Source organism: Pristiophorus japonicus, chromosome 5 (assembly GCF_044704955.1).
Source record: "Pristiophorus japonicus isolate sPriJap1 chromosome 5, sPriJap1.hap1, whole genome shotgun sequence".
NCBI lineage: Eukaryota > Metazoa > Chordata > Chondrichthyes > Pristiophoridae > Pristiophorus > Pristiophorus japonicus.
This window is the reverse complement of record NC_091981.1, coordinates 210393171-210406089: the sequence shown is the minus strand read 5'-3', so window position 1 is coordinate 210406089 and position 12919 is coordinate 210393171. Positions and strand designations below refer to the sequence as shown.

Below are 12919 nucleotides of genomic sequence, written 5' to 3'. Positions count from 1 at the left end.
CTCCAGCTTCCCTGGCAAACCCTGGATGACCTGACCCTCATCCCAATTGGTGGACAAGGAGCCCATCCAGTCTTGTGGCCCTCCCAACCATTCCACAACTACCCACATCACAGTGTATACACACCACCCACTGCTGCCGTGGCTACCCCTCCCTAAGGGATCCCACAACAGTGACACCCACTTGGTCTGTGTGTGAGGGAGGGGAAACATACGAGGCCAGCCTCAAGTACAGGGGTCACACCTGGCAACCACACAACCCTCACCACAACCCCCCATAGCCCACCACTGATCACCTCCCCTGGTCATGACAACTAGGATATGATAAATGCTTAGGGGGGAGTATTGTTGTGTATGCATGCCTGTTTACTGTGTGATGTCTGTAACACTGTTATGCCACATTGAATGTACCCTTATACTGTACACACCTGACCTGTACACCAAAGGGTGCTGCTGCTGGAGACCTAAGGGTTACCTGCACATGGCAGTTAATCCAGTATAAAAAGGAACTCACAGCTTATTGTCCTCACTCAGGAGCTGCAAATAAAGGACTATAGGTCTAAACAGTTTAAATATCATACCCTGCCTCATGGGGTCATTACTAAAGGTGCCTACATACACTACAGTATCAGTGAGTACATTGTAGCATTAAAGAAGCTATCTATTCACTGCCTTTTCGGACAGAGCATTGCGTGACCGCTTTGTTTGTGGGAGGAAAAATGAAGTGATCAGAAGAAAGTTGTTGACAACTCCTAACTTGACTTTTGATTTAGTTTGTCAGACAGCTATGTCAATGGATATGATTGACCAATATTCCCGAGAATTACGTACCATTTCCAGTCGTCAAATAACAGAGGTGAATTGCCTGCAGGTTAAAAATAAAAGGCAATTGGGCCCCAAGGCCTCAGCAACCGGCCCCGAAAACAGTGCACTGAAGTTGTGTTATCGGTGCTTGGGACAACACCTCACTCAAAACTGTCCATATGTGAAGGCAGAGTATTTCTACTGCAAGAAAACTGGGCATCTTGCAAAGGCACATTACCTGAAGAGTAAACCAACTTTCAAGGCTATAAGTAGAAATTCCCAGAGACTACATAGCATGGAAGAAAAGCAACAGGACAAAGAGATACACGTCATCAGGAGCACGAGAGTATCTAACAGTGATTCGAAAAGTATCATCATCCAAGTAGATGTTGCAGGAAACAGGATACTGTCATCATCATAGGCAGTCCCTCAGAATTGAGGAAGACTTACTTACACTCTTAACATCAGTTCTTAGGTGGCTGTACAGTCCAATACGAGAACCACAGTCTCTGTAATAGGTGGGACAGATAGTCGTTGAGGGAAGGGGTGGGTGGGATTGATTTGCCGCATGCTTTCTGCTGCCTGCGCTTGGTTTCTGTATGCTCTCGGTGACGCAACTCGAGGAGCTCAGCGCCCTCCCGGATGCACTTCCTCCACTTAGGGCGGTCTTTGGCCAGGGACTTCCAGGTATCAGTGGGGATGTTGCATTTTATCAGGGAGGCTTTGAGGGTGTCCTTGTAACGTTTCCGCTGCCCATCTTTGGCTCGTTTGCCGTGAAGGAGTTCCGAGTAGAGCGTTTGCTTTGGGAGTCTCATGTCTGGCATGTGAACTATGTGGCCTGCCCAGCGGAGCTCATTGAGTGTGGTCAGTGCTTCAATGTTAGGGATGTTGGCCTGGACGAGGACGCTAATGTTGGTATGTTTGTCCTCCCAGGGGATTTGTAGGATCTTGCGGAGACATCGTTGGTGGTATTTCTCCAGCGACTTGAGGTATCTGCTGTACATGCTCCATGTTTCTGAGCCATACAGGAGGGCGAGTATTACTACCAGCCTGAGGGCCTGGTCTGCAAACACTCTTTTCCTCAGGCAGTTGAAGGTTGCACGGGAGGCGGTGTTGGATCTCGTCGTCAATGCCTGCTCTTGTTGATTGGAGGGTCACGAAATAAGGAAAGTGGTCTACGTTGTCCAGGGCCGCGCCGTGGATCTTGATGACTGGGGGATAGTGCTGTGCGGTGAGGACAGGCTGGTGGAGGACCTTTGTCTTACGGATGTTTAGCGTAAGGCCCATGCTTTCGTATGCCACAGTAAAAACGCCGACTATGTCCTGGAGTTCAGCCTGTGTGTGTGCGCAGACGCAGGCGTGGTCTGCATACTGGAGCTTGACAACAGAGGTTGGGATGGTCTTGGATCTGGCCTGGAGACGGTGAAGGTTGAACAGGTTCCCACTGGTTCTGTAGTTTAGTTCCACTTCAGCGGGAAGCTTGTCGGCTGTGAGGTGGAGCATGACAGCGAGGAAGATTGAGAAGAGGGTTGGGGCGATGACGCAGCCCTGCTTGACCTCGGTCCGGATGTGGATTGGGTCTGTGATGGATCTGTTAGTAAGGATCACGGCCTGCATGTCGTCGTGGAGCAGGTGGAGGATGGTGACGTACTTTTGCCCAGCACCAGGATACCCATGGAAATCGACACTGGCGCATCCATGAGCATAGTACCGGAATCACTACACCTCGACAAGTTGAGTGATTTTCTACTGAAGAAGTCAAAGATAGAGCTGCGAGGCTACTCAGAAGAGCAAATCCCTGTGGTAGGACATATCCATCATCATAGGCAGTCCCTCAAAATTGAAGAAGACTTGCTTCCACTCTAAAAGTGAATTCTTAGGTGACTGAACAGTCCAATACGGGAATTACAGTCTCTGTCACAGGTGGGACAGACATTCATTGAAGGAAAGGGGTGGGTGGGACTGGTTTGCCGTACGCTCCTTGTGCTGCCTGCGCTTGCTTTCTGCATGCTCTCAGCGACAAGACTCGAGGTGCTCAGCGCCCTCCCAGATGCTCTTCCTCCACTTAGGGTGGTCTTTGGCCAAGAACACCCAGGTATTGGTGGTGATGTTGCATTTTATCGAGGAGGCTTTGAGGGTGTCCTTGAAACATTTCCTCTGTCCACTTGGGGCTCGCTTGCCGTGTACGAGTTCCGAGTAGAGCACTTGCTTTGGGAGTCTTGTGTCAGGCATGCGAACAATATGGCCCGCCCAACGGAGTTGGTTGAGTGTGGTCAGTGCTTTGATGCTGGGGATGTTGTCTGATCAAGGACGCTAACGTTATTGCATCTGTCCTCCCAGGAGATTTACAAGATTTTGCGGAGTCATTGTTGGTGGTATTTCTCCAGCAATTTGAGGTGTCTACTGTATATGGTCTACGTCTCTGAGCCATGCAGGAGGGCAGGTATCACAACAGCCCTGTGCTTGGTGCCAGATTTGAGGACCTAAACTTCGAACACTCTCTTCCTCAGGTGGCCGAAGGTTTGGCTGGCGCACTGGAAGTGGTGTTGAACCTCGTCGACGATGTCTGCCCTTGCTGATAATAAGCTCCCGAGGTATGGAAAGTGGTCCACGTTGTCCAAGTACCGGACCAGTGAAATACAAGGATCAATTTCAGAGCTTGCCTCTCTTAGTACTGCAGGAGACAAGCCTGCCTTACTAGGTAGAAATTGGTTGGGATCACTGAAGCTGGTTTAGAATGAGATTTTTCGTGTTGAAACGAGATTTGCATTGAAGGATGATGTCATTAAGAAGTATCCAAAGGTGTTCTACGAAACAGGCAGCCTGATACAAGGTTTCAAGGTGAGTGTCAGGGTACAGAAGGAAGCGAGACCAGTTTACTGCAAGCCACGTCTGCACCATATGCACTCAAGGAAAAAGTTGCCAAGAACTCAAAAGACTAAAGACTGAGAACATTGGCCCAGAAATCGCGGAGTATGTACAGACCCGGGAAGGCATTGCAGGTTTGTGAGTGAGGGAAATCATATATGACATTTTTCACAATCTAAGAATTATCAAGAGAACTGCAGAACTGAAGACCCAGATCTTTAAACTCCATTCATAATCATGAGTGAGAGCTCACTTGACCGATTTGGGCAGAAATATAGATGCAATTCATAGAATGCAGATCAATTGAGCTTCAGATAGTTTTATTTTGTCAATATCTAATAATCAACTGCACTTAAAAAGTGCAAATCATAGGCTTCCCTCATGGCTTGTCTCAGCTGCCACATGGACGAGGAAGGTTGTAAGGTTCGAAAATCCACGGCCGCATTTTATTGAAACACCCTAAGGACAAGAAAATTAACATGGGACCGTTCTATTAATTTTAAATGAACATTTTTTGGCCACCAAACCCTCAGACCAGGCAGGCTGGGAAACGTGTGGGCGGATACAGACATTGTGGAGTCTGGCTCACAAGTGAGACAGAGGCACTGGCCAATGGGGGAAAAGTGCATTCTGGCAGACCAATCAGGGGTCGAGTCGGGCCTGAAGCGGGGAAATCCTCAACCAATAGGGACTACCCGGCCCAGTTTGAAAATATGACTCATCCCTAATGGACAGTGGACAATAGCCCTGAGATCACTGCAGTAACAAAGGACCAGCAGACTTTGCGGCACCAATGTGCACTGAAACAATACCCCTGTCCTCACACCTATCTGTACCTGTGACATCTTCTGATTAAATATTCAAAGCTATCTCCCCGACCAAACTTACACAATGGACCACCAACTGAATTTGAGCGCGAAAAGGCCAGAACTAAATTGGTTATAGGACCTACAGAACCACCGGGGGTGAAGAAGCAGCAGGATGTGGAAGCAGTTGGAGAGCTTGGAGCTTGGAGCTGGCAGCTTGTAGCTTGTATCTAGAGAGAGCTCTCTCTCCCTCTCGCTCTCACTCCACCAGAGGAAGAAGCAGCAGTTCCACAGACGAAGCCACCGAGACTGAAAACCAGCAGGCAGTGGCAGTGACTTCCCACAGCTGAGCTGAGCAAGGAAACCAACCAGAGGTTGGAGGTTGGAGTCAGCTTTTGGGAGTTGAGTCAGCTTTTCACAGGGCCCTCGCTCTGGGGAAGGTGTGCTTAACCCCAGCAGCTTTTTGCTTAGGAGCCAACCGAGAGGCAAATAGAAGAAACCAATGCAACATCGAGGAGGAAAACAGAACCGACCAACAACGTAGAACCCACCCCAGAGGGACCCCGAGCTGAAATAAGTGCCCCCAGAACCCCGGAGTTGATAGGATTGTGAGTAGAGCCCAAACCCCCTCACAGACTCAATTTAGGATAGGAGTTGGTAAGAAGGGTGGGAGTGGGAGGTGTGGTTGTGTGTGAGTGGAATGTTTTAACCTCTTATTTTCCCCTTCCCTGTTGTGAGATTTTTCGTATTGTTGAGTGAGATTGTGCCATTACTGCTATTTATGACCTCTTCCTATACCCTCTATCTTGGTGTTTACTATTCTAAATAAACAACATTAGCCATTTTGTACACTTACCCACTGTGTCTGGTGCCTCGTTACTCACCCATCCTCATAAATCGCACGTACAGAACCCCAGGGGAGTGTGGATTCGAACCCACACTCCAAGCTCCCCTTACAAGATCCTGGGTTCAATCGTCCTTCTGTGCTGAGTTAGCCAGGGTCTCAGCCAGGGTATTTCATGGGGGTCTATAATTGGCCTCAGCAACCTCTGATATAATTATGCATGTGTCCATCTCAGGATATGATGGTTTCAATGATTTAAAAGCCTGAAACATTCAATGTATAGTTTCACTTGTGAACATTGATGTATGCATAACTTTCATGAATGTTATTGTGTGATTAGTGATTAGTGTTTCACTGCTGCCCGTATATAACCATATTTGGTGCTTCCTCTCACATCACTCCCAATTTTGCTGTTCTGTCCCTGATGCGATAGGGAACATGATGGGATAAGAGATGGGGAATAGGGTGGGGGGGAGAAGGTGGACTTCAGGGGGCGAGGGGGTGGGATGGAGATTGTAGATAGTAGAGGATCGAAGAACTAATAGATCGCAAGTGCAAAGCATTTCTGAGCCTCAAGCAACAACCCAACTCGGGAGCTGCAAAACAACATTACAGACGGCTCAAGGCTCAGGTCCAACAAAAATCCTGGGACCTAAAGAACAGGTGGTGGATGGAGAAAGCACAGGAGATACAACAACTGGCCGACAGCCACAATAAGCGAGGATTCTTCGCTGCAGTCAAGGCTACCTACGGTCCAAACTCCCAAGGCCCCAGCCCACTCCTGGCCAAAAACGGGGAAACACTCATCAAGGACAACGAGGCTGTCAGGGCCCGATGAAAGGAGCACTTTGAAGATCTCCTCAATCGAGACTCTGCCTTTGACTCGAGTGTTGTTGACTCCATCCCGTAGCATGCGACCCGCCACCAACTCAGTGAAACTCCAACATTGCACGAGGTAGGCAAAGCCATAAAACAGCTCAAGAATAACAAGACTACGGGTGCGGATGGAATCCCTGCTGAGACGCTAAAGTATGGCGGAGAGGCGCTGTTGGCGCGGATATATGACCTCATCTCCCTCATCTGGAGGGAGGAGAGCATGCCGGGAGATCTGAGAGATACAGTGATTGTGACCATTTTTTAAAAAGAGGACAAGTCTGACTGCAGCAACTACAGGGGAATCTCCCTGCTATCAGCCACTGGGAAAGTTCTCGCTCGAGTTCTCCTCAATCACGTCATCGCTCCAACACTCTTCTCAATCTTCCTCGCCTCCATGCTGCACGTCACAATCAACAAGCTCCCCACTGGAGTGGAACTAAACTACAGAACCAGTGGGAAGCTGTTTAATCTATGCCACCTCCAGGCCAGGTCCAAGATCACCCAACCTCTGTCGTTGAGCTACAGTATGTGGACGACACCTGCGTCTGTGCACATTCAGAGGCTGAACTCCAGGATATAGTCAATGTATTCACTGAGGCATATGAAAGCATGGGCCTTACGCTTAACATCCTTAAGACAAAGGTCCTCCACCAGCCTGTCACTACCGCACATCACTGCCAAACATCAAGATCCACGGCGCGGCCCTGGACAACGTGGACCATTTCCCATATCTTGGGAGCCTCTTATCAACAAAGGCAGACATTGATGCAGAGATTCAGTGTGCCAGTGCAGCCTTCGGCCGTCTGAGGAAAACAGTGTTTGAAGACCAGGCCCTCAAATCTACCACCAAGCTCATGGTCTACAGGGCTGTAGTAATACCTGCCCTCCTGTATGGATCTGAGGCATGGACGATGTATAAAAGGCACCTCAAGTCGCTGGAGATATATCACCAACAATGTCTCCGCAAGATCCTGCAAATCCCCTGGGAGGACAGGCGCACCAACATCAGTGTCCTTGACCAGGTTAACATCCCCAGTATTGAAGCACTGACCACACTCGATCAGCTTCGCTGGGCAGGCCACATAGTTTGCATGCCGGATAAGAGACTCCCAAAGCAAATGCTTTATGCGGAGCTCTTTCATGGTAAACGAGCCAAGGGAGGACAGCAGAAACGTTATAAGGACACCCTCAAAGTCTCCCTGGTAAAGTGTGACATTACCACTGACACCTGGGAGACCCTGGCCGAAGACCGCCCGAGGTGGGGAAAGTACATCCGGGGGGGCGTTGAGCTCTTCAAGTCTCAACGCAAAGAGCATGAAGAGGCTAAGCACAGGCAGCGGAAGGATTGCGCGGCAAACCAGCCCCACTGGCCCCTTCCCTTGATGAATGTCTGCCCCACCTGAAACAGGGTCTGTGGCTCTCATATCGGACTGTTCAGCCATCAAAGAACTCACTTTGGGAGTGGAAGCAAGTCCTCCTCGATTCCAAGGGACTGCCTATGATGATGATGAGGGCGGGGGAGAGGGGGGTGAAGCTGGACTTCAGGGGGCGGGGGGTGGGATTATAGATAGTAGAAGATTTGTATGTGTGCCTGAAAAAACACTTGGGGTGAGCTGAGGATTGGGCCATCAGCCCAATCCTCAGCCCAATCCTCAGTGTATATCCTTTCCTTATTAGCCCTCCCCAAGTGCATTACCTCACACTTCTCCAAATTAAATTCCATTTGCCACTGTTCTGCCCACCTGACCAGTAGATTGATATCCTCCTGCGGTCCATGACTTTCCTCTTCATTATCAACCACACAGCCAATGTTAGTGTCATCTGCAAACTTCTTAATCTATATTCAAATCTAGATCATTGATGTGTACCACAAAAAACAAGGGACCCAGTCCTGAGCCCTGTGGAACCCCAATGGAAATATCCTTTTAGTCACAAAAATATCCATCAACCATTACCCTTTGCTTCCTACCTCTAAGCCAATTTTGGATCCAACTTGCCATTTTGCCCTGGATCCCATGGGCTTTTACCTTCGTGACCAGTCTGCCATGTGGGACCTCATCAAAAGCTTTGCTAAAGTCCATATACACTACATCATACGCACTACTCTCTTCGACCCTCCTGGTTACCTCCTCGAAAAATTCAATCAGGTTAGTCAAACACGAGCTTCCCTTAACAAATCCGTGCTGACTGTCCCTGATTAACCCTTGCCTTTCTAAATGTAAATTTATCCTATCCTTCAGAATTTTTTCCAATAATTTTCCCACCACTGAGGTTAGGCTGACAAGCCTGTAATTACTTGACCAAACTTTTCTCCCTTCGTAAACAAGGATACCACATTAGCAGTCCTCCAGTTCTCCGGCACCATGCCCAAATCCAAAGAGGACTGGAAAATGATGGTCAAGGCATGATTATAATAGTTCATGATTTTACAAAAGTTGCATCTCAGAAATCGATATGGTTAACACAAGTCTCCAATTGATATATTCAATGCATCCACGAGACTGTACTTTGATCAAGATTTTAATTTTGCTGGTGGACTGTCCAATTAGGCCCTTAAAAAGGCCAATAATATTATTCAACAAGGTGCTGCCCAAATCCCTACTTGTGCAAACGGGACATTACATGTTTAAATACTAGAATCCTTTTCCCTTTGCTTTAGCCATTGTGTCAACAATATACAATTGAATGAAATCTAATAAATCTTCCGCATCTCATGATAGCAAGCGCTGGAGTGAACAGAGCACAACATAATATTCTTTTTACCTGTTTACTTACACTAGAAGTGGAGCTATTACGAAACTATATAAAGGTAGTCAGGAATTCTCCTCGTATGAAAGTAACAGTGGTAGTAATTTTTTCACTCTGTGCTGTGAGGTACAGTTTGTGTCATAAACACAGGGTGGCAGAATCATCCCTCTCTTTCAAAATTGCTTGCTTCCAGGGGAAATTGCAAATAACACCATGGTTAAACAAGATTCCTTTAATCAATGAAATACAGCAGTGTCCAAACTGGATGCTCAAATGGATCAGCATGCTGGCATTTTACCTCTGAAATCTGCATTTCTCTGTTTGTTCTCTGTCTTATATGAAATAACCTTGGATAGTTTGAATTCAGTCCTCATAGGCATGGACTCACAGCACAAAAACAGCCCTGAATTTGGAACTCAGTTATTTTGCTCAAAGAAACCACAGAGTGGCTGGTACAGGTTATGAACAATGCGACATTCTCAGGTTGGGTTAAGGTAACAGATCAGATCTAATAGAGGATATCTGAATGTTATGCAACTCTTTTTGGAGTTCACCTGCAAAACATAAAACATTAAACGGTGCCACCCGACCTGGGTGACACTCCAGACATTTACAAGGCCCCTTTTTTTTTTCCCCCCTTTTTTTTGTTTTTTTTTGTGTTTTTCTTTTTTTGGTTTTTTTTTTTGGGCACTAAAATCACAATTTTCCCCAGTGCCCCCTATAAAAGGGAAGGGGGACACTAAAAGCACCGGCAATTAAAACAAATTAAACTTTAAAACGTAAAATCAAATTAAAATTTGGTTGCCGGGCGTGATGATGCACTCCAGTCCCTCCGGTGCCCACCTCTCGCGGAAGGCCGCGAGCGTACCGGTGGACACCGCGTGCTCCATCTCCAAGGACACCCTGGACCGGATGTAAGAGCGGAAGAGAGGCAGGCAGTCAGGTTGAACGACCCCCTCGACCGCCCGCTGCCTGGACCGGCTGATGGCACCCTTGGCCGTGCCCAGGAGCAGTCCTACGAGGAGGCCTTCGGACCTACCCGCTCCCCTCCGCACAGGGTGCCCAAAGATCAGGAGAGTGGGACTGAAGTGCAGCCAGAATTTCAGGAGCAGCCCCTTCAAATAATGGAACAGGGGCTGCAACCTCATGCACTCAATAAAAACATGGAACACGGACTCCTCCAGACCGCAGAAATTGCAGGCGGCCTGGGAGTCCGTGAACCGGCTTAAAAATTTGTTGCACGGCACTGCTCCGTGCACCAACCTCCAGGCCAAGTCCCCGATGAATAGTGGGAGGACCCCTGCGTAGAGTGCCCTCCATCGGGGACCCCCGCCTCCTCCGGACGGCAAGATGGTACGCCATGGCGTGTCCGGACGGCCGGCGAGGATGGCAAAGTTGAGGGTGTGCAGGAGCAGCCCGTACAGGAAACCCCTCTCTGAATGTTATGCATCTACCTTGTGCTAGACCTCACCTGAGAGTGCTTAATGCAACTAATGGGTGTCAGAAATGGAAAGATGTTCATTTTATCAGGATGCATCCTTCACGTCAATGAGCGGCAACATTGATCAAAAAAAGGTGGTTTATCTATCATTTCTATCCATCTTATTCCCGACAGTGAAGAAAAGATGGGTAGAATTAAAGAAGAATTTTACTGTATCAGTAGTTGCCCCTATAGCTTGTGACTAGCCTGGATTGGTACTGTATAATTACTCATCCCTATAACATGACTAGCCTGGAATATTACTGTATGAGCCTACACGTCCCTATAACATGATTAGCCTGGAATATTACTGTATGAGCCTACACGTCCCTATAACGTGACTAGCCTGGAATGTTACTGTATGAGACTACTCGTCCCTGTAACTTCTGACTAGCTTGCAAGCAAATTGCTCATTATTTCTACTTCCTGCTAATTAAAGCCTCTTTTTTATTCCCAGCAGAGACATCTTGCTTTAGACCCACAAGCCTAGACTTTTTGGTCAGGTCATGAATGGTTAGAAACAAATTCAAAGTTCACTGAAAACGCAGGGAGTGATTTTTGCTTTTGTTGTACACTGTAAACTAGTGCAGACAGGCATAATGGAACAGAAAGTATGACGGAGAGGCATCCTGGCTGGATGTCCGCTAATTATGTGCATTGTGTCCATTTTTGCCGGGCAATAAATAAGGGCAGGAAGTTACTGTCTGAAATATGTAGGGGTACCAGTAAATATTTAAATTAGGGAGAGTGTTGGCATTTTGTCCCGCACGTTATTTTCTGATGCTCAGGTGCGAGGAATTCTGAGGGCAGTTCACACCCATATATAATAGGCATCCATGGTCGCTAGGACATCAGTCTTTTATGAAAGTTAATTTAAAGGGAATAGGAAGAAGATTCAGTGAATATGTTCACCACTTTTGTCATTTTTTTCTCGTGCCACTTAGATTTCAGGAGCCTTTGTGGCAATTGTACTGCCTCTTCCCTCCCCCCCATAGCTCCATCAGTGCCGCCAATGGGTTCCTCAGTGGAATTCCTGATGGCAGGCCTAATGACACAAATATAATGGGATCAATTTTCATGTGACTCCTTTCATTGAGCAGATGTTGGGTGGAGGGAGCCAACCGCCTGACAATTAAGTTCACTGGAGGTCCAGGCCACTTTTGTGATTGAGGACTATTAAAATAAAATCAGTGAGTTGCCAATGCTAAATGAGCAGCTCGTCAATCAGGGGCTTGGAAGGAGGAGGGGGAAATCCAGTGTCTCCTCCATAGAGCTGAGCCGGCAGTTCTCATTTAACACAAAGAGTCAGGTCACCGTATAGGCAGCTATGGTAGGTCTGGCAGCAGGTGGAAAGATTTTAGTCGAGGCACTCATTCTCCTCGTGACTCCCAAAAAATCCTTAAAAACACTTACCTGTGCAGAATGGGCGCCGGACATTTTCATTCAAAAGTTGCACTGTTATTCCTGAGATGTGAGGGCCAGCCCATTGCCTATGTCTAGTTTCCCTTGAGATGGTGGTGGTGTGCTGCATTCTTGAACCGCTACAGTGTAGCAGTTTAATACACCTGAGTGGTTTGCTAGGTCACTTCAGATGGCAGTTAAGAGTCAAGCATGGTGGTGTGGGTCTGGAGTCACATGTCTGTTAGACTGGGTAAGGACAGCAGTTTTCTTTCCCTGAAGTACAATAGTGAAACAGATGGGTTTTTACGACAATCCGACAGCTTCATGCTCACTTGTATTTCCAGATTTTTTTAACTGAATTCAAATTCTAAAACTTGTATGGTGGGATTTGAATTTACATTCCTTGGATTATTGGTCAAGATCTCCGGGTGACTAGTCCAGTAACATAAGCATTACACTACTGTACCCTTGCAATAATGAGGCTTTCTGCCTGTTTCCAGCAGAAACACCAAATGCTTATTTCCTGGCTCGTTCCAAGAGGTGGGATGACAGCATGAGTGGAGCAGTAAATTCATCATTGTGATTTTGGTTTTGCTACCATCCTGCTCCAGCAAAAAAACGTGATAGTGGAGAGACCAAAATCATCCCCAATACGTGGAGTCCAGACTAATTGTAATGCTGGATGGTTCTTTGGAATCATAGCTCAAAGCTACACTGCATGAGAAAAGTCATCAACAACCAGCATAGTCTGATCCGCCACACCTGCCAAGAAGTTACCAACTGTGTCTGGGGGATTAACATTTCTACCTGCCAATGACCACAGGTAACTGGCGTCACAGACTGCAGATCAATAGAAAGCCAGAGGTTGTGTCATCAGCTGCAAGGGCACCTGCACCAATAGCAATTAAATGCTAACTAACCTTGGAATGTGCCTATTTACAGTAATTAGACTTAAAAGGATAGGCCAGATTTACAGCAGAATAATGCAACTTGATTACAAGGTGTAATGTTCCTTTAGTTATAAAAAACTATAACAGCTGACTCGCTATGAGCAATACCATGGAAGATCTGCTAATATTCTAATATTTTCAAAAC

The 12919-nt window shown here is 47.2% G+C and overlaps 1 protein-coding gene across 1 annotated transcript in view; it reads left to right on the top strand.

The window, feature by feature from the left end:
• The window catches only part of efhb (EF-hand domain family, member B), a 230868-nt gene that overhangs the window by 217386 nt on the left and 563 nt on the right, over positions 1–12919 (top strand). The window lies entirely within an intron of this gene.